The 24,461-nt window shown below is 43.8% G+C and overlaps 1 long non-coding RNA gene across 1 annotated transcript; it reads left to right on the top strand.

The window, feature by feature from the left end:
• The first annotated feature begins 1,234 nt into the window (after window positions 1–1,234).
• LOC121543481 lies at window positions 1,235–19,516 on the top strand. The gene is made up of 3 exons (XR_006658506.1): window positions 1,235–1,421; window positions 9,251–9,341; window positions 19,250–19,516. It is a non-coding gene; the product is annotated as an uncharacterized LOC121543481 (long non-coding RNA).
• The last annotated feature ends 4,945 nt before the right edge of the window (window positions 19,517–24,461 follow it).

Raw genomic sequence — 24,461 nt, 5'->3', positions numbered from 1 at the left:
TCGGCCAGAGCCTTCCGCCAGACAGGATCAGCCAGAGCCTTCCCGCCAGACAGGATCAGCCAGAGCCTTCCGCCAGACAGGATCAGCCAGAGCCTTCCGCCAGACAGGATCAGCCAGAGCCTTCCGCCAGCCAGGATCCGCCAGAGCCGTCCAGCCAGGATCCGCCTGAGCCAGCCAGCCGGATCTGCCCCTCGTCCTGCTGCCCCTTAGTCAGGTACTGTCCCTTAGCCCGGTGCTGCCCGAGCCCGGTGCTGCCCCTTATCGGTGCTGCCCCTTAGTCGGTGCTGCCACTTAGTCGGTGCTGCCACTTAGTCGGTGCTGCCCTTAGTCAGGTGCTGTCCCTTAGTCCGGTGCTCTATTAAGCAGTTTGTGACTGTGGTGGGGTGGGGATCACGACCGGGGCCCAGAGCCCACCGTGGACAGACGCCCACCCAGACCCTCCCCTTGTCTTTATGTTGGTGCGTCCGGGGTTCGCACTGGGGGGTACTGTCACGCTCTGGTTCGGGACGTTGTGAATGAACCAGGGTGTGTTTGTTTTGTTGGTTATTTGTTGTGGGGTTGGTTGTAAGGGTGTATTCGGTTGGTTGTGTTTTGGGTGTGTTAATTGTGGTGTCGTGGTGACTCCCAATCGGAGGTAACGAGTGTCAGCTGTCGGCTCGTTATCTCTGATTGGGAGCCATATTTATTCTGTCTGTGTTCTCATGTGGGTTGTGGGTTTTTGTTCCAGTTAGTCATTGATTACGTTGGACTTTACGATTCGTCTTTTGTTTTGGTACTTTATGTGAATAAAGTCAAGCATGTTCGCTCAACGCGCTGCGTATTGGTCTGCTCATTTTCAAGACGATCGTGACACACACACACACACACACACACACACCTCAACCTGTTTCTACACTTAGTTCATTGTTCCTAAATCAAACACACTCAGGACTGGAAAAAGGGGGTCCATCCTACGTACGTAGAGGGACAAACAATACTTAGTCAACTCCCTCCATTCAGGACCCACTCTAAATAATTCTCAAATATTCATACAACATCAGAATTTCATTGGGATAAAAGCGCTTCTAAAATTTGAGAGGGGAAGGGTTGTGTAGGGAGGGAGAGACAAGTTAAAAAGAAACAGTGGGCAGAGTAGGAGAGTGAGAAAGAGTGGGTTAGAAAAGGGGGGGAATAAGAGGTGGTAGTATGAGGGGAGGAGAGAACGAGGGGAGTAGGGGAAGGGAGGGAGCGAGACGTAAGGCAGAGAGAGTGGGGGAGCGAGAGAGAGAGAGAGAGAGATAGAGAAGAGAGGAAAGCGCTCCTCTCCGTTAAAGGATGTCAAGTCTTCAGCTGAGAGCCGTTGAGGAGCACTGATCCATCCGTCCTGCTCGTCAAGATGAATCTCACCACTGTGACTCCACAGCCTCGGCACAGCCTTGTAGGTATGTCCCCCTCCGCTCTCTCTGCTCTCTCCTCTCTCCTCTCTCCGCTCTCTCTGCTCTCTCCTCTCTCCTCTCTCCTCGCTCTCCTCTCTACCCTCTCCACTCTCCGCTCTACCCTCTCCTCTCTCCTCTCTCCGCTCTCCTCTCTCCTCTCTCCGCTCTCCGCTCTCCTCTCTACCCTCTCCTCTCTCCTCTCTCCGCTCTCCTCTCTACCCTCTCCACTCTCCGCTCTACCCTCTCCTCTCTCCACTCTCCTCTCTCCCACCCTCTCCTCCTCCTTTTCCCCTCTCTCTCTTCTCTCTACCCTCTCCACTCCTCTCCCCTCTCCCTCTCTCCGCTCTCCCCCCTCCTCTCCTCTCTACCCTCCTACCCTCCCTCTCTACCCTCTCCTCTCTACCCTCTACCCTCTACTCTCTCCTCTCTACCCTCTCCGCTCTACCCTCTACCCTCTACCCTCTCCGCTCTACCCTCTCCGCTCTACCCTCTCCTCTCTCCTCTCTACCCTCTCTGCAGTGTTTCCACCACGTCCCTCAGCTGTCCTGACTGCCTACACTTAGCTCAGATCAGACGGGCTCTTGTGTGCTTAGCTCTATAGCGAGGGAGTGACAAACTCTACAGAGTACAAAGCAGGCTAGTCAATGGCAGGTTGGATGAATGTGTGTGTGTGCGCACGCGTGCACGTGTGTGTGTGTGTAGGAAAGAGAAGGTGCTTTATTCAACCTGGAGTATTGTGCAACTATTATGTCTACATCTGCATGAAACCCCTAAAATGTGCTGGTGATAGTGACCCAAGTGAAGAAACTGTGTGTGTGTGTGTGTATGTGTGTATGTGTGTGTCCACGTGTGCGCGTGTGTCATAAAGGAAAGTTTGTCATGTGCGCTTTTTTAGGAGACAATTTGAGTCGGCTAAAAAAAGATACCAGAATGTATGTACTTACTGCATTATGTCAACAACAAAGGAAACACAGGGTTTGCAGTAGGTTTGCAGTAGGTTTTGTGAGTGTCTGCATCATTTTGAGCTTTTGTGTTGGGTTGTATTCAAGAGAGAATTGGTAAGTTCGAACATTACGTCAGCGGTGTCTCTGCGTCTCTAAGCCAAGAGAGAATTTATTTTTGCTGGTTTACAACCTGTGTGATTGTGGATATATTTGGTGTACATTTTAATACGAACAGGACGAATGCTGCTATATATAATAATAAACATATTGGTGGAGCCTATATTACTAAATAGTCCACATGGTTGTTTCCTTTGTGGTCTGAGGTAAAATACATTGATCGATTTCATATAAAGTTGGTTGAGCAGTGACGAAAACATTTGAAAAAAATAATGAATTAACCGATGTACATATTTGCGGAGTGAGGCTATTCACATAGCTAGCTCATTGACATGAAACGTCATCCTGCGGCCAGGTTGCTATCCTTACATGTTGTTCTACCTAAAGTGTGGGTGAGTTTACATGTATAATCTATTCATCAGCTCTATTCTCAATTTTTATTTATTAGCTCCAACTATATGTCCAAGAAAATCATTGTGACAGTTTCCAAATGGACACTGATTGAACTTTGTGAAATAAAATTCAAATGTCTGTCAAATAATTATTTTTCATGTTGTTGCAATATTGCAGTATATCAAGTTTCTATATCAGAGTGAGTAATATTAAATGCAACATTTATTTTAATATAGTCATGATACCTTTCTATCAGTCAATATGGAAACTGTTTTACAAGCAGTCAAATAATTTGCCAACAGTCACCATAGGGCCAATCCCACAGTCACCATAGGGCACAGTGTAATTCAGCAGGTGGACAAAACAACCAAATCTCAGTTTCCCTTCGAAATTCGACGTATTATGGATGAACGTCTATTTTGGAAGCATTAATTCCACGTGGTTACAGGGTTAATTCCGTGTGGTTACAGAGTTAAAACAGAAACAACTCAAAGGTTAATAGTTTAGGCATTCATTCTGAGTGGTTAAGGTTAGGGCTATGGTTTGGGGAAGGCTTAAAACAAAATAATAAAAAACAATGCCCTGTTTCCATCAACTATCATCAAGTATTCTCACGGCTTGCTAGAGCATTGTGAACTGCGGTGACGCAGTGGTCTAAGCAGCGCACGCCGGCTCTGAGCATCGTGAGTTCACGCCCAGTGCTGGGTGAGTGCAGAGGAAGGCATATATCGATGTTCTCAGGACCTTTTCAAACGTCCGAAATCGAAGTCTATTTCTAGTGATCAGACTGGGACAAAACCACATCATTAGCCCTGTGAAGGTCATGTAAACACTGAGGAATATGTTGAATATAGCTGTACGGAAAGGAATCAATGCACGTTTGAAATTCAGAAGAGAGAAGAGCACTGAAGATGCGAGTGCCTTGGAAGAGTATTATATATAGTGCTATAAAGAGCTTATCACATGAGTTACTGTTGAAACATTATGAGCATCTAATTCTAAATCTAATTCTTTAAGAGGTATACTACAACAGTGGGAAGGTCAATTTGCCTTATGTTTGCGTGAGTGTTTGTAATGAGTTTGTATTTAGGTGTGCGTGCGTGCATGCGTGCGTGTGAATGTGTGTACTGTATTTAGGTGTGTGTTTGCTCAATCTGCTACATCTGTTTCAATGCCCGTCTCTCATAATGTGATCATGGGTAACGGTGGGTCCCTTGAGAAAGGTTTACCTCGCTCTCTGTAGACAGCGCTCTTCATTAGCGCCAGTAGGAAGTGGCTAACGTTATTCTGAAGATCGGCTGTATCGATCTCCAACCTCTCCCTCTGGGAGCAATGGACAATGCAGCGGCTGATCTGAAAGCAGCTGTTCAGTAATTCTCGATTTAACATCTAAACAAACCTGGTGTCATATATTGTGTTAATGAGTTAAGCTGCTTTTAATAACACACTGATCAATTGGTGAGTTTAAAGAGTAGGGCTGGGGTAGGGAGAGATGATCCTAGATCTGTACATAGGGATAACTTCCACCTGGGGTGTATTCCTCAGAGCTGATCCTAGATCTGTACTTAGGGATAGCTTCCACCTGGGATGTATACCTCAGATCTGATCCTAGATCTGTACTTAGGGATAACTTCCAGCTGGGGTGTATTCCTCAGAGCTGATGCTTTACCATCTCCTATCGTTCTCATTATTCACTGTACCATCTCTAGAAACAGAATTGTTCCTAGCAGGCTGTATTAGAGACAGAAAAAAAGAGTGTGGTCAACAAAGTATTCTCATTTTTAGTAAACCTACTGTAGCCCCGCCTTGCCCTGCCCTTATTAGTCCAACTCATGAGATCATCAGATTTACTCATACTACTTGGAACACAGGCCTGCACACCCAGTAGCTCTTCAGGATTTGTCGAATGGAGAAACTAAACATATTGTAGAACCCACCTGGGTGATGCATGGCAGCCATTTTGTGCCAGCACTCTCGCCACATATCCACTGTCACAGCGAAGTGGTTATGCTAATTTGACACTGGAGACCAGGCTATATGGCCACGATGGACTGAGGGGCCAGGTTCTGAGTTTAGCCAGGACACGGATTAACAACTCCGCTCTTGCGATAAGGGCCTGGACCTCAGATTAATGTACTGCAGTTACAGAAATTGTACTTGTCTTGATTTTAATGGGCATTTCCAGTAGTAGTAGAAAATATTTTAATTTATTTAATATTTATTTTAATATTTAATATGCCATTTAGCAGACGCTTTTATCCAAAGCGACTTACAGTCATGCGTGCATACATTTTTGTGTATGGGTGGTCCCGGGGATCGAACCCACTACCTTGGCGTTACAAGCGCCGTGCTCTACCAGCTGAGCTACATTTAATATTACCAGCATGGTTACCATAGCACTGTTACAATGCCCTCTTTTTGAATAGGTAAAATGTGTTTTACAGCTCTCTGCTTTGCTTCTGAGTGAATGGGACTGTGCAGTCAATATTACATGGAGACCCATGATTTGTCCTTGCATTTCTCTCGAGAATGTCAGACAAATAGCTGTGTTTTATTGTCTAACATTCACATACAAGGCTGAAAAGGGTGCATCGTCTTACTTTAGTGAGCCAGGCCCAGGGGAAATAATTAGCTTATTCAATTATATGATCATGAATCGAAAAATCAATTTGATGAACTAACGAGACTTACTGAGGTTATTTGGTCACTGGAACATAATCAGCATAGGGTTTTCTCATAGGGTGTTCTCATAGGGTGTTTTCATATAATTTTCTCATAGGGTGTTCTCATAGGGTGTTTTCATATAATTTTCTCATAGGGTGTTCTCATAGGGTGTTCTCAACTAAAACCTTGATTTGTTTCTAGGCTTGTCAAATTTTATTGACCTCTTATTTCTGTTCAGTCTTCATGAAGCAATTCCTATCAACACCACAACTGATGGTTACAACAATGGGACATATTAGTTCCTATGTAGTCCACACCACTAATTTGCCAATGTGTATGTTATGAGGTATAAAGAGAGCACGAGAATGTACTGAGTATAAAATGGAGTCATGCAAATTTAATAGGATTATAATAGATTTATTATTTGAATCTTCATGTTTTTTTTGTAGATGTTCTCATCATAGTTTGGGTTGGTTAGAATTACAAATGAGGTCAGAGACCTATTTAAATTCTAGGTTGAAATTTGTGTGATGAACTTAAAAAAGCTTTAGAGTAAAATTTACTGCAATAGAGAGCAATAGTAATGGCGTCTTTTTGTAGGCACTAACTCCGCCATGGCTTGTTGGACAAAGCATATGGGGATTTTTTTTGGGGGGGGGATAAACACCGAAAATAAGGTCTGTGGTAAACACAGGCTTAAGAGATCTAATAAGTTTTGTTCTATGAGATAATCTTCATCACGTCACTTTTTGTGAATTTTTTCGCATTTATGTAAAAAAAAACAAAAAAACAATTGAAGGCTTGAAGGCAATTGAAGGCTATAATTCATAAAGGTCATGTTAAATGACTGATATTATCTCCTAAGCCTTTGTTAACCTCAGACCTTATTTTTGATGTTTATCGCAAAACCCCATTCTTTCCCCAATGGCTGAACGAACCAGAGGTAACTAATTTCTGGTTTTTAGGACTACAAGCTGGCATGCTCTATTAAGAGTTTAATTTTAAATAACCAATCACTGCAATAAAAATCCACATTTACTCTGTCAAACCAATTAATATTCAAATAAGCCAACTTCTCCCCATTTTTATTTCATTTAATTGCTAGATATTACGAAGTTGAAAGGGCATAAAGAAGTAAGTGAAACTAACATAATATATGTAGATGTGGAATTGCATTTGTAATGAAAATCCAAGGGGATCTGAATAATACCATTGATATGAACTAAACTGAAATGATTTATGAGCAACTAGTTTTCCTGCTTTTTCTTTACTGTATTTAAATACAGCAATGACCCCACGCAACTACGGTAATTCGTTACTGTGATAACTTGTTGATTAGTTCTATGTGACAATATGATGGAAGAGTAAATTAACAAGGCACTTGTCATGGCTGTACTGTTTATTTTACTGTTTGGCACAGTGAGGTGTCTACATAGAGGTTGTTCACTTGTGTTTGATGTTTTATCACAGACTCAATCTACTTCATGCATAGCTGTGCATGCCTGCGGGTGGGAATGAACGTATGTGTTCGTATGTGTTTCGTATGTGTTTTGTATGTGTGTGTGTGTGTTCTGCAGAGAGAGAGAGAGTGTTTGGAGATGAATGTGAGCAGCTGTTCTCTCCTCACTTCAAACGCTGCCTGTGTTGTTAGTGCGGCTGGGCCTCCGACAGCCTTCGCAGGGGGATCAAAGGGTAATGAGACAGGCATCGCACACACGCCCGACAGCCCCATGAATATTGATACGGCTCGGGAGAGAGATAGAGGCAGAGCGTCTTCAATCGCTCATCAACCTCCACTGACGAACAGGAGAGGGGGGTCGGTGGGTAGGGGGTGGTGGTGGTGGGGGCTGAGGTATGGGACAATGGTGGGGGCTGAGGTATGCGAATATCTCCATTTGGCCGACAGACTGACACACCCTAAACTTGGGGAGTCGAGTTAATCTAGGTGAGGGATATATGAATTCCTCCTTCGTGTTTACCGTTTAAAATGTAGTCTTCTTATCTGCACTATGTGACGTCCATTCTAACACAGAAAATTACAGTTTGATTACCCAGACACCTCCAGGGCAGGTACTTTAACCTGAGCTATGTTGCATATTAGCCTTGTTAAATGGCAGACAGACAGACACTGGAGGGTGGACAAGCGTGGAGGCGGGGAGACTGGTGTGAGCATCAGGCTAAGCCCCACTGGAGGCAGGTCGTTTGTGGGGGCGGCTGTGGTGGATGGGGGTGCCTCAATCTTGGTACTCCGGTCGTAAATCAAGCTGCCTCTCCGGGGCTGTTATCGTCAGTCTCAGGCCACAGGATGGCTTGTTCTGTGGACTGCGACCGCAGGCGAGGCGAGGCGGATGCGGCGGTTGTCACAGTGGTTATCGATCGTGTGGGATGAGTGTTGCCAGGGGATTCCTGTCCTGGTTCGGTCACTGACATATCTCCTGTCTAGAGCCTAGTCGACACAGTCTAACGAATGCAAAGACACAAATGCAATACAGACAAGGGTCCGAGTGCTCACTCAGTTTAACTACGACATCAATCAAACATCAACCAAATACTCCTTTGACTTGCATCTTAATTAACTGAACTTAACTTGATAGCCCAAGTTGCCGACATTATTTTTGGGAAGAATTGTCAGTGACGTTAGACCACCAGGAGTTGAGGCTCATTGGAGGAAACCTCCCAGATGTTCGAGGAGACTTGGATTGCCTGTGTTAGTGCCAAGTGAAACATCAACCCGATCAAGCGGATATGAACTCTAACAAAGTCCCCCTCTTCAACAGCCATTTAACCCATCATCCTGTTATGCATCATCAGATCCTCCTCTTTCTTTGTACTCCAGCAGACAAGTTCAGGAGCATCACCTCATGTTGGGCATCTCTGACTGACAGAATAGTTTCTGAAACTCTACCTTTACTGCTGACAAGAGCTTTCCCACTTGGGGAGGCAGACCCTAGCTGAGAGCGTTAGAAAACAATTTCCCTCTAATCAGGTTCACTACAAAGCCCTCACATCCAACCACCCTGTTATACCGCCATTGTTGCCGCTGCTCTATTCCTCTAGGCTCGTATTGTTTTTTAATGAGCGTTGCATGGTGCAGACTGTCGATTGAAGTTATCAGAGGTTTTTTTTCTCCCATTGCCTTCATGTTCACAGTTCTTTGAAGACGGGGATGAATGCCGGTGAATGATATCATATAAAAATCGTGTTTTGACGGATAGCAAGACCCCAGCAAGTCTTATCAAAATGACAAACTGTTGAAGTCGATCACTACAGTGATGCACTTCACAGTTGAAGATATTCCTGTTGCTGTTCATCTTTGGGCTGTGTTGGTGACAGAGCACCACCTGTTATCTAGAACCTAAAAGAGTTATTCGGGTGTCCCCATAGGAGAACCCTTTAAATAACCTTTTTTGGTTATAGATATAACCTTTTTGGTTCCAGGACAGGTATAACCCTTTTGGGTTCCATGTAGATCCCTTTCCACAGAGGGTTCTACATGGAACCCAAAAGGGTTCTCCTGTGGGGACAGCCGAATAACCCTTTTGGAACCCTTTTTTCTAAGAGTGTACCATATGATAATGTGCCCAAAGTGGCACATCTTGAGCCATTGTCAAGTTGGTTTTTGGTTTGATGTTGAAAACCCCTATTGGTCATTTCATTAAAAAATGATAAAGTGAAGTTATTCCTTCATTAATGTATTCTTTATGATTGTCATTTCAGGTGGAGGAGACGAGGAGCTGTTCTGTGCCATGAAGATGAAGGAAAAAACGTTCTCCTGCCCCAGGCTGAGTGGAATGCAATGCATACAAAGGTGTGCCATTTTCCCTCCTGTCAAATATCCTTCAGCCAGGATCGTAGGGTGTCATTGTGATGACTCCAGCCGATGTATTACACAGCTACTACTGTGGGGCCTTTAAGACTCCATTATGGTGTGTGACTGAGATGTCCCCAATGGGATTATAAAGCAGGGTTTCTTTGATCACCTGTTGGCCTGGGTTAGATTGCATAACTAGGATGCCTCCTTTCCATTGGTGTGATGTCACCACTTGTTTCATGCTATATTGTATTGCGATTCTTTCCCCCCTGTTGCTCATTGGCCAGACTGCACTGCTAGTGTAAAATGTCACCCAGAGTGTGTTACTGAAACGGCCGTTGGCTCAGTCACACTGTGATATTTACCAAACCATTGCAGCAGTAGATATCACAGGACAGTGCTCTGATTCCCTGGCAGATGGATGGAGGAGCTTCACTTAGTACTCCCTATGGCGCTCCCTTTCCTCATTTGCATGGGTTTCAGACTTCCCTCTCTCTCTCTCTCTCTCTCTCTCTCTCTCTCTCTCTCTCTCTCTCTCTCTCTCTCTCTCTCTCTCTCTCTCTTCCCTCGTCTTCAGTAGTGCCAGTTGCTCTCTACGATCGACAGGCTCGCCGCCCCATTCTCGGTTTGTGTCGCACATGTTAATTAAACCCTCTAATTAGCTTTCCTCGCTAAAAGGGTGAATTAAATCAGTCCCGGAATGGCAAATGATTCCTGGCATTAGCATAATTGTGTTTTTGAAGTGTAAAGATCCAGGCATTAGGATGCCGGCAGCAGGCGTTGTGCAGTGATTTGTTGTGTTTGGGCTGAGGCCCCAGGGTATTGTGGGATGGCTGGGTGGCCCGGGTACGGTGCACTCTGACCCTACAGGGGTCTTTAACGAGACCTGTGTGTGTGTGTGTATGCGCGCTCTAGGTGACTATAGCCCCAAAAACATACACCTCACTGCAGGTTTACTAAAAATATTTGTCAAGGTGTATTGTTAGAACAGGTGTTGTTTTGCCTCAATATCCATTGACATTGTTGGTGGACAGCTTGCAGGGTATGTTGTCTGAATGCCGTCAACACCCCTGATACAGCATAAACATTCTAAGTGAACTTGCAGTGCGGTTTGCCTCCACCTGGTAATTAATTGTTGTGTGCTTGAAAGAGGACGTGAGTGGCACAGTGGTCTAAGGCACTGCATTGCAGTGCTAGCTGTGCCACTAGAGATCCTGGTTCGAATCCAGGCTCTGTCGGAGCCGGCCGTGACCGGGAGACCCATGGGGCGGCGCACAATTGGCCCAGCGTCGTCCAGGGTAGGGGAGGGAATGGCCGGCAGGGATGTAGCTCAGTTGGTAGAGCATGGCGCTTGCAATGCCAGGGTTGTGGGTTCAATTCCCACGGGGGGACAGTATAATAAAAAAATAATGTATGTACTCACTAACTGTAAGTCGCTCTGGATAAGAGTGTCTGCTAAAATGTCAATAAAGTAGCAAGTAGCCAACAGCGGGGAGAAAAATAGAGAGATTGGGTTTGTGAATACAGATCTGTGTGTGTTTGTGTGTGTGTGTGTTTTTAAGTCACAGGAGGTTGACTTAATTGGGGAGGATGGGCTCGTGGTAATGACTGGAGTGGAAGTGGTGGAATGGTATCAAATACATTAAACACATTGGTTTCCACGTGTTTGATGCCATTCCATTCACTCCATTCCAGCCACTATTATGAGCCGTCCTCCCCTCCGCAGCCTCCTGTGGTGTGCGTGTGTGCGTGTGTGCATGTGTGTAAGCAACACAAGACTGGCTTCTCTGCTCTTTTTGGAATCCAGACATTCATTTAGTCTGTGTTCCCCGCTGTTAGATTGATGGCAGGAGTGCTCTAACAACAGAGAAACCAAGGGCAACGCCACACAGCTGCAGCTCCACTCTGAGAAAAGCAAACAGCACAGGACAGAGACTGAGAAAAGGTCAGAGAGGCCCAATAAAGACGACAGATGGAGAAAGTCAGCGAACACGATAGAGAGAATTGGAGTGAGAAGACAAAAAATGTATCAAAGGATTAAACGAGCTGAAATGCAACATACAGTACATGGAAATGCAGAAACACATTAAGAAGAATGAACACATTTCATGTTCAAATCCATTCGCCCCACTGACGTTATGAGCATCGTAACAGCTGATCTGTATGACAACCAGCATAAGACTCCTCTAACACATGAACCCCCACAAACATAATACACACATATACGGTATCTTCAGAAATTATTCAACCCCTTGACTTTTTCCACATTTTGTTGTGGTGGGACGTATAAAAAAGGTTTTAAGTACTTCAGTGGACCGTAGAAGGAAATCACACTGCAAACTATGACCCTCGTGCACTTAAGGAGATCCATGAATATCATGGACACATTAGAACTAATGGATATACTGTATGGAGGTTAAATGACCCTGGACCTAGTCAGACATACAGTACCTTCAGTTATAGCCTGAATTTAAAATAGATTACATTAAGATTTTTTTGTCACTGGCGTACACACAATACCTCATAAATGTCAAAGTGGAATTATGTTTTTCGAAACTTGCAAAATGAATGAAGCTGAAAAGTCTCTGGAGTCAATAAGCATTAAACCCTTTTGTTATGGCGCCTAAATAAGTTCAGGAGAGTGTGAACTTATTTGTGATAGTAACAAGTCACATAATAAGTTGCATGGACTCCTCTAGTCAACAATAGTATTTAACATGATTTTTGTGACTACCTCATCTCTGTACCCCACACAATTATCTGTAAGGTCCCTCGTCAAGCAGTGAATTTCCAAACACAGATTCAACCACAAAGACCAGGAGGTTTTTTCAATGCCTCGCAAGAAGAATGGCACCTATTGATGTGCTAAAGCTCCTCCCAGAGCATGGTGGAAGTTATTCATTACACTTTGGATGGTATCAATACACCCTGTCACTATAAAGATACAGGCGTCCTTCCTAACAGTTGCCGAAGAGGAAGGAAACCGCTCAGGGATTTCACCATGAGGCCAATGGGATTTAATAACAGTTATGTTTGGGGCAATATCCAACACAACATATGAGTACCGCTCTTCATATTTCTCAAGCATGGTGATGGCTGCATCATGTTATGGGTATGCTTGTCATTGGCAAGGACTAGGACTTTTTTAATGATAAAAATAAATAGAATGGCAAAACTCTAGAGGGAACCTGGTCTGCTTCTTCCACCAGACATTGGGAGACAGCATTCACCTTTCCGTAGGACAAAACCTAAAACCAAGGCCAAATATACACTGGTTTGCTTACCACAAGACGTACATTGAATGTTCCTGAGTGGCCTAGTTACAGTTTTTGACTAAATCGGCTTGAAAATCTATGGCAAGACTCTAAGAAAATGGCTACTGTAATGATCAACAAACCAGCTTGACAGAGCTCGAATATTTTTTTTAAAGAATAATGTGCAAATCTTGCACAATCCAGGTGTGCAAAACTCTTAGACACTTACCCAGAAAGACTCACAGCTGTAATCGTCCAGGCGATTCTAACATGTCGATTCAGGTGGTTGAATACTTATCACATCAAGATGCAGTATATTAGTGTTTAATTTTTCATTCCACTTTGACATTACAGAGTATTTTGTTAGATCGTTGACAGAAAATGACAACTAAATTCATTTTTAATCCCACTTTGTAACACAACAAAATGTGGAAAAAGTAAGGGGTGTGAATACTTTCTGAAGGCACTATATGCTTTCTGTCATTTCTCTCACCACACACACACACACACAACACACGCAAACATTACATCTCCCCAGGCCTGATTGAGGTAGTGTCTGCTCTGCTGGTCCAGGTCAGCTGATAATGGGAGTGATTGAGAACGGGGAGCAACAGCCTCAGGTAATGAGATGTACGACCCTGAGCCCCCTCTGCCTCCCCCTGTCCACCCTCCACCTCCCCCTGTCCACCCTCCACTCCCACTAACATGATTTATGGCTCTAATAGAAGTCTACGCTCCCTAGATAGAGGCTTCACTGCACACATTACCACCGAGAAACTCATCCTTCCACAATGTGTGGGGGACCAGAGAAGCAACTCTACCAGAGGCAGAACTAGGGTTAGAGCGAGGCGTGCTATACCCAAAGCCACACTGGCGTAGCCTTTCTAGCCTATGTTAACTACTAGTATACCACACAGGAAGAGCTTGCCACCAGGATACTAAACAAGTAGAACACCAACATTGGTATTTGCAATATCCCAAGTGTTTGGTGACCACATAATGTCAGCACATGTAGAGTTTGCTTTCATAGTATATGCTGTAGCATACTTAGTTATAAATTACCAATGTCATACAACACTGCTGTTACTAGCAGGCTATACCAGATCGCATCAGACAACAAAAAGGACCTGTCCAGATTTACTTAAACATTGACGCACATTCCAGGTAGTTACTTTTAAAAATGGAATACACATAAATACCAGTTCTTTGTCTATTCCACTTTTGTTAACAGAGGCTTCTGGAAACTAAACGACAGGGAAACAGTCAGCTAGCATATCACTAGTTGTAATGCTAATATTTGCTGTGGCTCAAACACCAACTGTATTTGTTCAAAATGAAGGTGAGTGGGATTTGGCTTCTTGTTCTGTTGTTTGCACTGAGCCAGGCTCATTGTTTTAACGTAGGAAATGAGACCCTGTTATAAGCTCCTCTAAGCTGAGGTTGGCAGTTATTGACATGCCTTGTCCTTGGCTGGAGGTTTATTTTGTTGATTTTCCCTCTGCCAATCAGAAAAGTTGCAAGCAGCAGTCACTTTGAACAGCCTGTAATCTATAATCTCATATCACAACACCCTGGCAGGGAGTGGGTGGAGGAGGGGGAGGGGTCACTGCATCCAAAAGCAAACAATAGCTGATGGTGTAGCGTAGCCTATGACTTGATGTTATGTGAGATGTGGTGATTGTTGATGTGGTATTTTAAAATACTTTAAAATAGTATGCTATTTATTGCAAATTATTTGAAAACACGTTCAAATACTTCCAATAGAAGTAGTGGATTTGGGTCACATTATTTGAAAATAATCAAATACACAGAAAATAAGTATTTAAATGACAAATCATCAAATGCACATGTATTTGAACCAAGGTCTGCTGCTGACTTTAAGAGAATAAACCAAAATAAAACTAACTACTGTATGTATTTACATGGTAGTGTCATAGACAGCTACAGTTTAGTTACACATTGTTACACAGTTATACCTGTTTGCAGCATGCATCCTATTTCAAGGATCTGCAAATTAACTCACAATGTAATTACACTCAACATGGTCTGAGGGACACTTATTGTAAAGTGGGACCATCTTAGACAGAGACAGGCCGAAATTGGCCCAAACATATTTCTCTTTGAAAAAGGACCTCCTTTTTAAATTTATTTTAATAAACACTTTCTTCTAATTTCCAGAGTCACGGGCCTATTTCGTGACTCGGCTAGAGGCAGAGAAAATAGAAAAATAGAGAAAAAATGAAGTGGAGGACTTACCTCCAGTCTCGATGGGAGCTTTTAAAGGCAGTATGTCACTCCTGTCGGTCTCTAGGGGCTTCATTAGGAGAGCCTCATGTCTCCTCTCTGTGAGTCCTTGTAAGGTCTCTTCAAGCCTCCACCTGGCTTTGGGAGCCCCCTTGCTCTGGACTGTTTAAACCAGCTGTAGAGACCCCACGATCTAGAGGGGGACAATTTCTGCTCGTTTTGATTGTCTCTAGTGAGGGAAGTTCATTCATGGGAGGTATTGCTCTTGCTAAGAATCTGCCTCTGTTGGACTAACATCCAGATTGGTATTTGCCACAATTTTACATTTACATTTTAGTCATTTAGCAGACGCTCTTATACAGTTAGTGAGTGCATACATTTTCATACAATCATATGAATTATTAAACTATGTGAAAAGGAACTACTGATTTGGACAGTCGGTCTACCGATTATGACCAGATTGTCTGTACAAAATCCACTCCATCACCAAAACGAATCGTAGAGAATAGATTTTGTGACAGCGTTTGAAAGAATGAATAAATGGGGTTTACATGTCATAAAAAAAAAATAATAATAAAAAAAAATGAAGCGCATGATCCCATTTATGATACCAGACTGGAGACGTGCTAATATCTTCTCTACGGTCTCTCCAGGGAGTTATAATGGTGTTAAATTGAAAGGGCGGTTTTCATTGTCTGTACAATATATGCGGTTTACTGTGGCTACTTTGATGCTCATGCTCGACTGGTTAGAGAGAAACTCCCATCATCTCACATTGGCTGCAGGGTACTTGATGCTGCTATGTGTCAGAACGTCTGAGGTTGCGCTGTAGTTGATTTGCCACCTGTCAGCATCAAACGTCGAGAGGAAAGTCAGTAACCGCACACAACTCCCAGTTGAGGTACAGAGTATGTTCTTCTTATGCTGGAGAAATGCACATTTGGATATTTCAGTCATCAAAAGAATGTTCACTGCGCTGGTATCAGTTCAAACGTACTATTATTGAGTCTGCATGGCACATCCATTGCTCTGCTTCGAATATTACACATCACCACAAGTCGTAAAGCTTTTCATTGAACTTGTAATATTAGCAATAAACGTGGGCAGTCCCTGAACCAGTAACTGTTTCACTTGGAAGTGACTTCGCTTTTTGTAACCGAGCCATCATGTTAGCTTGACACAGATCCCAGTACAGCCTGAGTTTGGACCGGAACGAGGCCCAACAGACGAGAGAAAAACGACTAGTTGGATGGCTCAGTCGGAGGCAGCAGCTTGTTAGAGTGGAAATGGATTAGCCGCGGCACAATGGTCTTAGGCGTGTTTAGGCTGCTGCGTACAGCCTGCCTGTGTCACCCGGGCTGCTAGACTCATTTGTGCCCAGCGGTTGCATGCACCAGCCAACTCACACACTGTTTTTTTCTAATTGCCACAGTTTCACTGTCGGCATCAGCCAAAGCTGAGATTTACCATACGGCGTCTCGATCTCATTCTGTCTGTGACGTGAAAAAATGTTTCTTTTGAAAATGGCACCTTTGCCAAATATTGCTCCTTATTCCATCAGAACGGAACGATTATGGGGATATAATGACAATGACTTGACATGAGGGAAGCTTCTTACGTTTTATACTAGAACGATAATGTCTCTTTCACCTAAACTTTTACAGACACTGCCATGTCTCTTTCACTGAAACCCCTTTGCCTCTACCACTGGAACTGAACTGCACATCATTGATTATACATTACCTCTTGCATATTGCAAATTGCTATATAATACTTACATTGTACTTAGTTTATCACAATCCAGCTTATACTACTATGGTGCATAATGTAAGTGCTAGCTGTGCCACTAAATCGGGAGACCCATACACAATTGGCCCAGGGCATATGTAGCTATTAACCTACGCCTTTTCATATGCACTCATTCGTAAGTTGCTGATAAAGCTGACTCCCTCATCCTGGATTTGCAGCCAGTGAGAACTTCTCCTAGTCATCATCAGTCTCCATTTAAGCAATAAGGCCCGAGGGGGTGTGGTATATGGCCAATATACCACGGCTAAGGGCTGTTCTTAGGGAGGAGGCATCGCAGAGTACCTGGATACAGCCGTGGTATGTTGGCCGTATACCACAAACCCCGAGGTGCCTTATTGCTATTATAAACTGGTCACCAACGTAATTAGAGCAGTAACAATGAATGTTTTCCATACCCGTGGTATACGGTCTGATACAGTGCATTCAGAAAGTATTCAGACCCCTTGACTTGTTCCACATTTTGTTACATTCCAGCCTTATTCTAAAATGGATTAAATCGTTTTTTTCCCTCATCATCTAAAAAAGTATTCAGACCCTTTACTCAGTACTTTGTTGAAGCACCTTTGGCAGAGATTACAGCCTCAAGTCTTCTTGGATATGACACTACAAGCTTGGCACACCTGTATTTGGGGAGTTTCTCCCATTGTTCTTAAGATCCTCTCAAGCTCTGTCAGGTTGGATGAGGAGCGTCGCTGCACAGCTATTTTCAGGTCTCCCTAGAGTGGCTGGGCCACTCAAGGACATTCAGAGACTTGTCCCAAAGCCACTCCTGCGTTGTCTTGGCTGTGTGCTCAGGGTCGTTGTCCTGTTGGAAGGTGAACCTTCACCCCAGTCTGAGGTCCTGAGCGTTCTGGAGCAGGTTTTCATCAAGGATCTCTTTGTACTTTGCTCCGTTCATCTTTCCCTCGATCCTGACTATTCTCCCAGTCCTTACCGCTGAAAAACATCTGCACAACATGATGCTGCCAATGCCATGCTTCACCGTGGGGATGGTGCCAGGTTTCCTCCAGATGTGATGCTTGGCATTCAGATTAAAGAGTTAAATCTTGGTTTCATCAGACCAGAGAATCTTGTTTCTCATGGTCAGAGTCCTTTAGGTGCCTTTTGGCAAACTCCAAGCGGGCTGTCATGTGCCTTTTACTGAGGAGCGGCTTCCGTCTGGCCACTACCATAAAGGCCTGATTGGTGGAGTGCTGCAGAGATGGTTGTCCTTCTGGAAGGTTCTCCCATCTCCACAGAGGAACTCTGGAGCTCTGTCAGAGTGACCATCGGGTCTCCCCCGATTGCTCAGTTTGGCCGGGCGGCCAGCTTTAGAAAGAGTCTTGGTGGTTCCAAACTTCTTCCATTTAAGAATGATGGAGGCCACTGTGTTCTTGGGGACCTTCAATGCTGCAGACATTTTTTGGTACCCTTCCCCAGATCTGTGCCTCGACACAATCCTGTCTCTGAGCTCTACGGACAATTCCTTCGACTTCATGGCTTGGTTTTTGCTCTGACATGCGCTGTCAACTGTGGAACCTTATATAGACAGGTGTGTGCCTTTCCAAATCATGTCCAATCAATTGAATTTACCACAGGTGGACTCCAATCAAGTTGTAGAAACATCTCAAGTATGATCGATGGAAACAGGATGCACCTGAGCCAATTTCGAGTCTCATATCAAAGGGTCTGAATACTTTTGTAAATAAGGTATTTCTTATTTTTTTAAATATATATATACATTTCTAAAAACCTGTTTTTGCTTTGTCATTATGGGGTATTGTGTGTAGATTGATGAATAATATTTTGTATTTAATAAATTTTAGAATAAGGCTGTAACGTAACAAAATGTGGAAAAAGGGAAGGGGTCTGAATACTTTCCGAATGTGCTGTATACCACGGCTGTCAGCCAATCAGCATTCAGGGCTCGAACCACCCAGTTTACAATCTCATATATGTCATGACATTCAACTGTTTTTCATTAATCATCATCAGCAATGAACATAAAGACAGACGAGAAACCAAACATGCTGTCATCATCAATCAGGCACAGGTTTCTATGTGACAGTCTTAACATATTGCCATAGTCAGGCAGGGACAGGCAGACAAATGGCCATGCAAACATGCTGTCAGCATCAACTAGAGACCAGCAAAAGAATGAGATCCAAATCTGCTCGCATCATCCCTTTGAGATAGATGGTGGGATAATTAAGCAATAAGGCCTGAGGGGGTGTGGTATATGGCCAATATACCACAGCTAAGGGCTCTTCTTATGGACGACGCAACACGGAGTGCCTGGACACAGCCCTTAGCCGTGGTATATTGGCCATATATCACAAACCCCTGAGGTGCCTTATTGTTATTATAAAATGGTTACCAACATAATTAGAGCAGTAAAAATATGGTCTGATATACCACGGCTTTCAGCCAATCAGCATTCAGGGCTCGAACCACCCAGTTTATAATAGCGCTTAGATAACGTGTTCTGAATTTACATGGAAGGGAAGGTGTTTAAATGTGTGAGACTGAGAAGATTGTACAGTATACCGTTTTTTATGACAAAGATAAGAGATGTCTTACTGTCTTTGATAATGGGTCTCTTCTGTTTATGTCATGCAGGTAGACTGAAGTTTATATTCTACTATGGCCGGTGTGTGGGACAGACTGACATTGACTGGAGCAGAACAGGCCCTGAGGACCATTCAGCTCTACCATAGGTGTGTCATCATGTGTGTGTCTGTGTGCATCAATACTGAAACCATTAGTCTATATTTATCTACCTACTGCATCGTCTTAACTCATTTTAACTGTGAAGAAGGTTTGATTAGGCTGCGTTTAGACAGGCAGCCCAAATCTGATCTTATAATGACTAATTGGTCTTTTGACAAATCAGATCAGCTTTGAAAAAGATCTGATGTGAAAAGATCTGATGTTATTGGTCAAAAGACCAATTAGTGGAAAAAATATCAGAATTTGTCTGCCTGTGTAAACACAGCCTAAGTATCCACCTATTCCTGGTGGATCTGTGCTTACTTAAAAAACATATTTTTCAGTAGAGATGTGTGCATACATTGTAAACTTTTAAAATATTCAACTTTGAATTGTGTTCTTGTTGCTGCATGAAATTAGAAATTCTAATGAAGTAAAGTTGTTAATTGTCTAATCTCTGAAAGTCATTGGATAATATGGTGCTTAAAACATTAAAAATATTCCATTTATAATGGTAAATACTCAAGAGAATGCTTCATAAATATACAAAATCCTATTTCCTCTCAATAACATGCCTCCCAAAAGTCCTTGCAATGTCAACCCTTTGTGAGTCTGTGTGATGAATTTGTTTGCTGGCTGCTCGAAGGCAAACAAATGTGTATTGTAAGGCGGACGTAATCTCTAGATCACCTTCCTTGGATCAAGGGCTACATCTAATGTGCAAGATGGAGGTGGTCAGAGCTGGTGTGTGTGTGTGTGTGTGTGCGCGTGTTTGTGTGTGTGTGTGTCTGAGCAGGGGGGAACTAGCGGGAGCTGGCGGGAGTGGGAGTGTGTGGTCAGCCCAGGTAAATTGTGATTGACAGGCCCTAAAGCCCTCAGCAGCGAATAGATGAATAATAGAATATCCTGTGGTGCCAGCCCCCATCCAGAGCTTGGAATGAGACACATAGCCTTCTGAGCTCTGACAGATTCTGAGAATGATTCTTTCTCTCTGTGTGGGTGTGTGTGTATGTGTGTGCGCGCGTGTGTGTGTGTGTGTCTTTTCTCATTTTGCGACCAATCTTTATCTTTGAGACACCCAACCACGTACCTTGTCTCAACCTACCCAGGGTTGGGGCTGTTAAAGACAAGTGTCTTAAGCTGGCTGGAACCACCATTGCCATTCCAGGAAGAGGAGAGAGATTTATTATGGTAGATTCTAAAAGATGTTGGCAGTGTCTACTCGAGTGGGAGTCACTCCTGTCTGCAAGGCACTAATCAGAGGAGGGGGTTAAGGAGCACCTTAAAGAGCACCTCCCAAACTGACACAGTGTCCATTTGGAAGGTGCTCTTTAATGTGCTCCGTGGAGGCCCTGTGACAGGGCTATCTGCTTCTGACTGAAAGAGACAGGCCAAGAGACCTGGTACCAGATGGCTAGTAGATATAAGGCTTAGGGAAGAAGGAGCCACACACATACAGAGATACAGTTATATAGCCACACAGCCAAAAACATTGGGCAAATGCATTACTTACCAGTTCCTTATGGCATGCTCACTAACTCACTTATTCAGTCACGTGCACACACACACACACACATACACACACACACACACACACACACACACACATACTGGCCGTGTGTCCCTGTCTGCCAGACCTGTGAGGTTTCCCATTAGTTGGGGTGCAGTGTGCTGGAGAGGCGCGATGGTGCGAGAGACATCAATTTGCTTCCTCTAATGCGCTCGCTGCCCCCACAAGACATATTGATTATTTTTCCCCCGCAAAGTGACAAATAGCATTTTCTGGGGCATAATGGAGATGGATGGAGGGTTTATGAGCAGCCCTGAGGAGAAGGTGTTGGGGGGAGGGGGGACCACCCCTCCTTCCTACTCTCCAGACCCCCCACCGAAAAACGGCTGAAAACAAACATAGCTAACAGGCGCCAGCTGCAGAGCCAGGGAGAGGAAGAGATGGGAGGCGATGGTGATGCTGCGGTAGAGGGAGGGGAGTAAACGGGGATGGAGGGATGCAGATGTCGAGGAGCGATGTTCCTTCATTAGATACCTCTCTGGAGAACCCCCTCGATCACCCCCCGTCTTAATGGCCGCCACACTGAGAGTTGCAGCTGCTGCAATATTAACTCTGTAACAACACCAGCCTCGGATAGGTTTACTTTACATCTAGCCCAACTGCAGTGGAATTTACTTACTAAACAGCTGAAGAGTGATTGAATTGACTTTACAGTACATTTATGTGCTGTAGGCTTTATTTAACATGTTTTTAGACTTTCAGTGGATTCATAGTAGAATTTTCTTTCGACGTGGTATTTTACTATTTGTAAGTCTTTTGATATTTATTTAGTCCCCGTCCTGTCAGGAGATAGTGGTGTTAGCTATAGCAGCAGGCACTCAAAGAGCTCTTCACCAATCCAGTCATGCCTATCAGTGATTACCTCAGGGAAAGGAAAAGGGAAGAGTGCATTTTTAAATGTATTCACACAAGGCTCCAACCAGGGAATGGAATGAGGCTAGGAAGAAATGTTAGAGTTTTGAGACACCATGAGATTGGATATCAGGTAGCCTAGCAGTTAAGATGGTTGTGCCAGGAACCGAAAGGTTGCTGGTTTGAATCCCCGAGTAGACTAGGTGAAAAATCTGCCAATGTGCTCTTGAGCAAGGCACTTAACCCTAATTGCTCCTGTAAGTCACTCTGGATAAGACTGTCTGCTAAAAATGACAAAAATATTTTAAAAACCTCACCAACTGTGATCTCTCCATTATGGATAAGACCTTCAGTTGGGATTTTGCTTCCCACTGGTAAAGTGAAAGGATGCCGTCTTTGATCACAATTCTGATCAATACTTTGCTGACAGGTCATCATCACCTGAGCCAACCTTGCTTTTTGACAGCTCTTTGAAATATCTGAATTCCCTTTCTTTCACACTACTGTATTATGTGTTAAGAATGTTGAAATGGTTCGTTTGACAGAGCTGACTGGTTCTTCACACTAGATATTTTCTTTATTTAATTCTAAACTTTGCAAAACTTTGCGATATTGAACTTTGACCCTGTCTTTTTCTGCTCTACCTCCTTTCCCATTTCACATCTCAAGCTCCCGATAATTGATTTGTTCACTTTTAATTCCACAGCAAAACCCCTGTGTTTGGTTATTGGAGATGCCTTAACTGTCACTCAAAGAAATTTGCACACATTGAATGATGCATAATGTTAATAGTGGAGATAAAGAGATTGGACCACAATATGACAAGAATTTGATATGTCCCGATATAGGCTAAGTTATAAACATGCATTTTATAATTGTAATTGTAGCCAACTGGGCATCCAAACCCAACCCCATGTCATTGTTGAAAAATGGAGCGCATGAGACTGGGTAGCATTAACCGTGTGCAGGGCTTTTTTTGTCATTCACAGACACAAACATCTCAACAAACTGAAAATACATAAAACAGAACAGCCCCAAACGGAAAGGAGTCTGACACACGGCAGACAGACCAGGAGAGTGAGCTTAACATAACCACACAGAGCAGAGCCAAGCTGTCAGTGATCACAACAGACTTTATATTGGATAATTATTACTGGCCCAGCCTGATAAGCAGAATGATCTGCAGTGCTGATAAAACCAGCGGGTGGGATGGAGGGAGGAGGTGTCTGCTGGCTATTATCCTGCATCGATTTACTCCTGTCAAGGTTGGCTGGGCACGTAATGAAGTGTGGGATCTTGGGATGGCGTGCGTGCTCGTCTGCACCATAAAGCTTTTTGGTGATATTGGGATTCTACGAGCATTGGCGTCCGGGTGTGTGTGAGTGAGTGTGATTGTGGACGGGTGAGGAGGTGTTTTCTTTATTGCACAAATAAAGTGTTTTCTCTTTCATCCTGTTTGATTGAATGCTTGCTTGTTTGTTTGACTGATTAAAGACAGTTACTACCTGTAGCAACATTCAGTTGGTCAGCCCAGAATTCACTGAACGACTGCAAAAGGTACAAGGGAGAACTTGCTTTCAACATCCTTTTCATTTTCTCTCTAGGAACCGCTCTCCCTCTGACTTTCTCTCTCTCCCTCCCTGCATCTCTCTCCCTCCCTGCATCTCTCTCTCCCTCCCTGCATCTATCTATCTCTCTCTCTCTAATCCATGGCTCTACAGAATCTCTTTGTACTGCTGTCTGACAAGTCGGCTCATTCTCCAGCTGTAAGGGCTGCCCCGGTGCTTGGGATATTGGGATGATACGATGGGTGCCGTGGCGCGATAAGCCCGGAGGATGCTGGGAAACACACAGAGTGTGTCACCCAAAGCGATAAAGCTCTATTGTCTTCTGTGTCTGCAGACCCGGGATTATGGTTTTATGGACGGCTTTAGCGTTTCGCAGAGCCTTTTGGAGAATGGCATGCAATACAGACACCATGGCCGTTCAGGCAGACAGTGTGAACGTAAGACAGACGTCAACAGCACGTTTTCACATCCGTCTCATCCAATCGTCCTCTCTGTTTCTCGAAAGACTCACACCCTCCAATCGTGTTATGTGTCCGTATGTATGAATCACCTCACCCAATAACCTTTCCTGAAGACTTTTTGCTCAAGAAGCTCTCATCCAATATCTTTTGTGAAAAATACACAATGGCATCTATGCTGTTATCCAGTTATCCATCTCTGTCTCGCAGTATTCGATGCTATGTCGCAACAATCAGGCTATGATATTGATCTAGCCAGGGGACAATTTATCAAAATGTTTTCTTTCAGTAATACCACCCAAACCTTCTGTTTCATGCAACACTACAGGAACTGTTTATTCTGCAAATAAGTGCTATTGTGTGGCTCCAATACCCAAGTAACTTTTTGTTCTGTTCTCTGGCTTGCAGAAAGGTGTGGTTCAGCACCAGAGGTAGCTAAAGTTCTATTGACTACGCACCACAAAGGAGCTTGATAATGTACTTGCTCTACCTCTATTGTAAGAGCAAGCAGTTCACCAGCCTGTCTTGAAATATATCTGGTTGTTTAGAAAGAGAACAGACCAGGGTAAGAGGACATATAATATACATATATCAGGAAAATGCTGATCAAGATAATGCACAACTTATGTATCAGATAAGGTCGGAAGAAAAACCAATGAAGACTAAGTTTAGAC

This window comes from Coregonus clupeaformis, unplaced genomic scaffold (genome assembly GCF_020615455.1).
Source record: "Coregonus clupeaformis isolate EN_2021a unplaced genomic scaffold, ASM2061545v1 scaf0290, whole genome shotgun sequence".
NCBI classification, from domain to species: Eukaryota; Metazoa; Chordata; class Actinopteri; order Salmoniformes; family Salmonidae; genus Coregonus; species Coregonus clupeaformis.
Note: the sequence above shows the minus strand (reverse complement) of the source record. Positions and strands in the feature narration are given on the sequence as shown.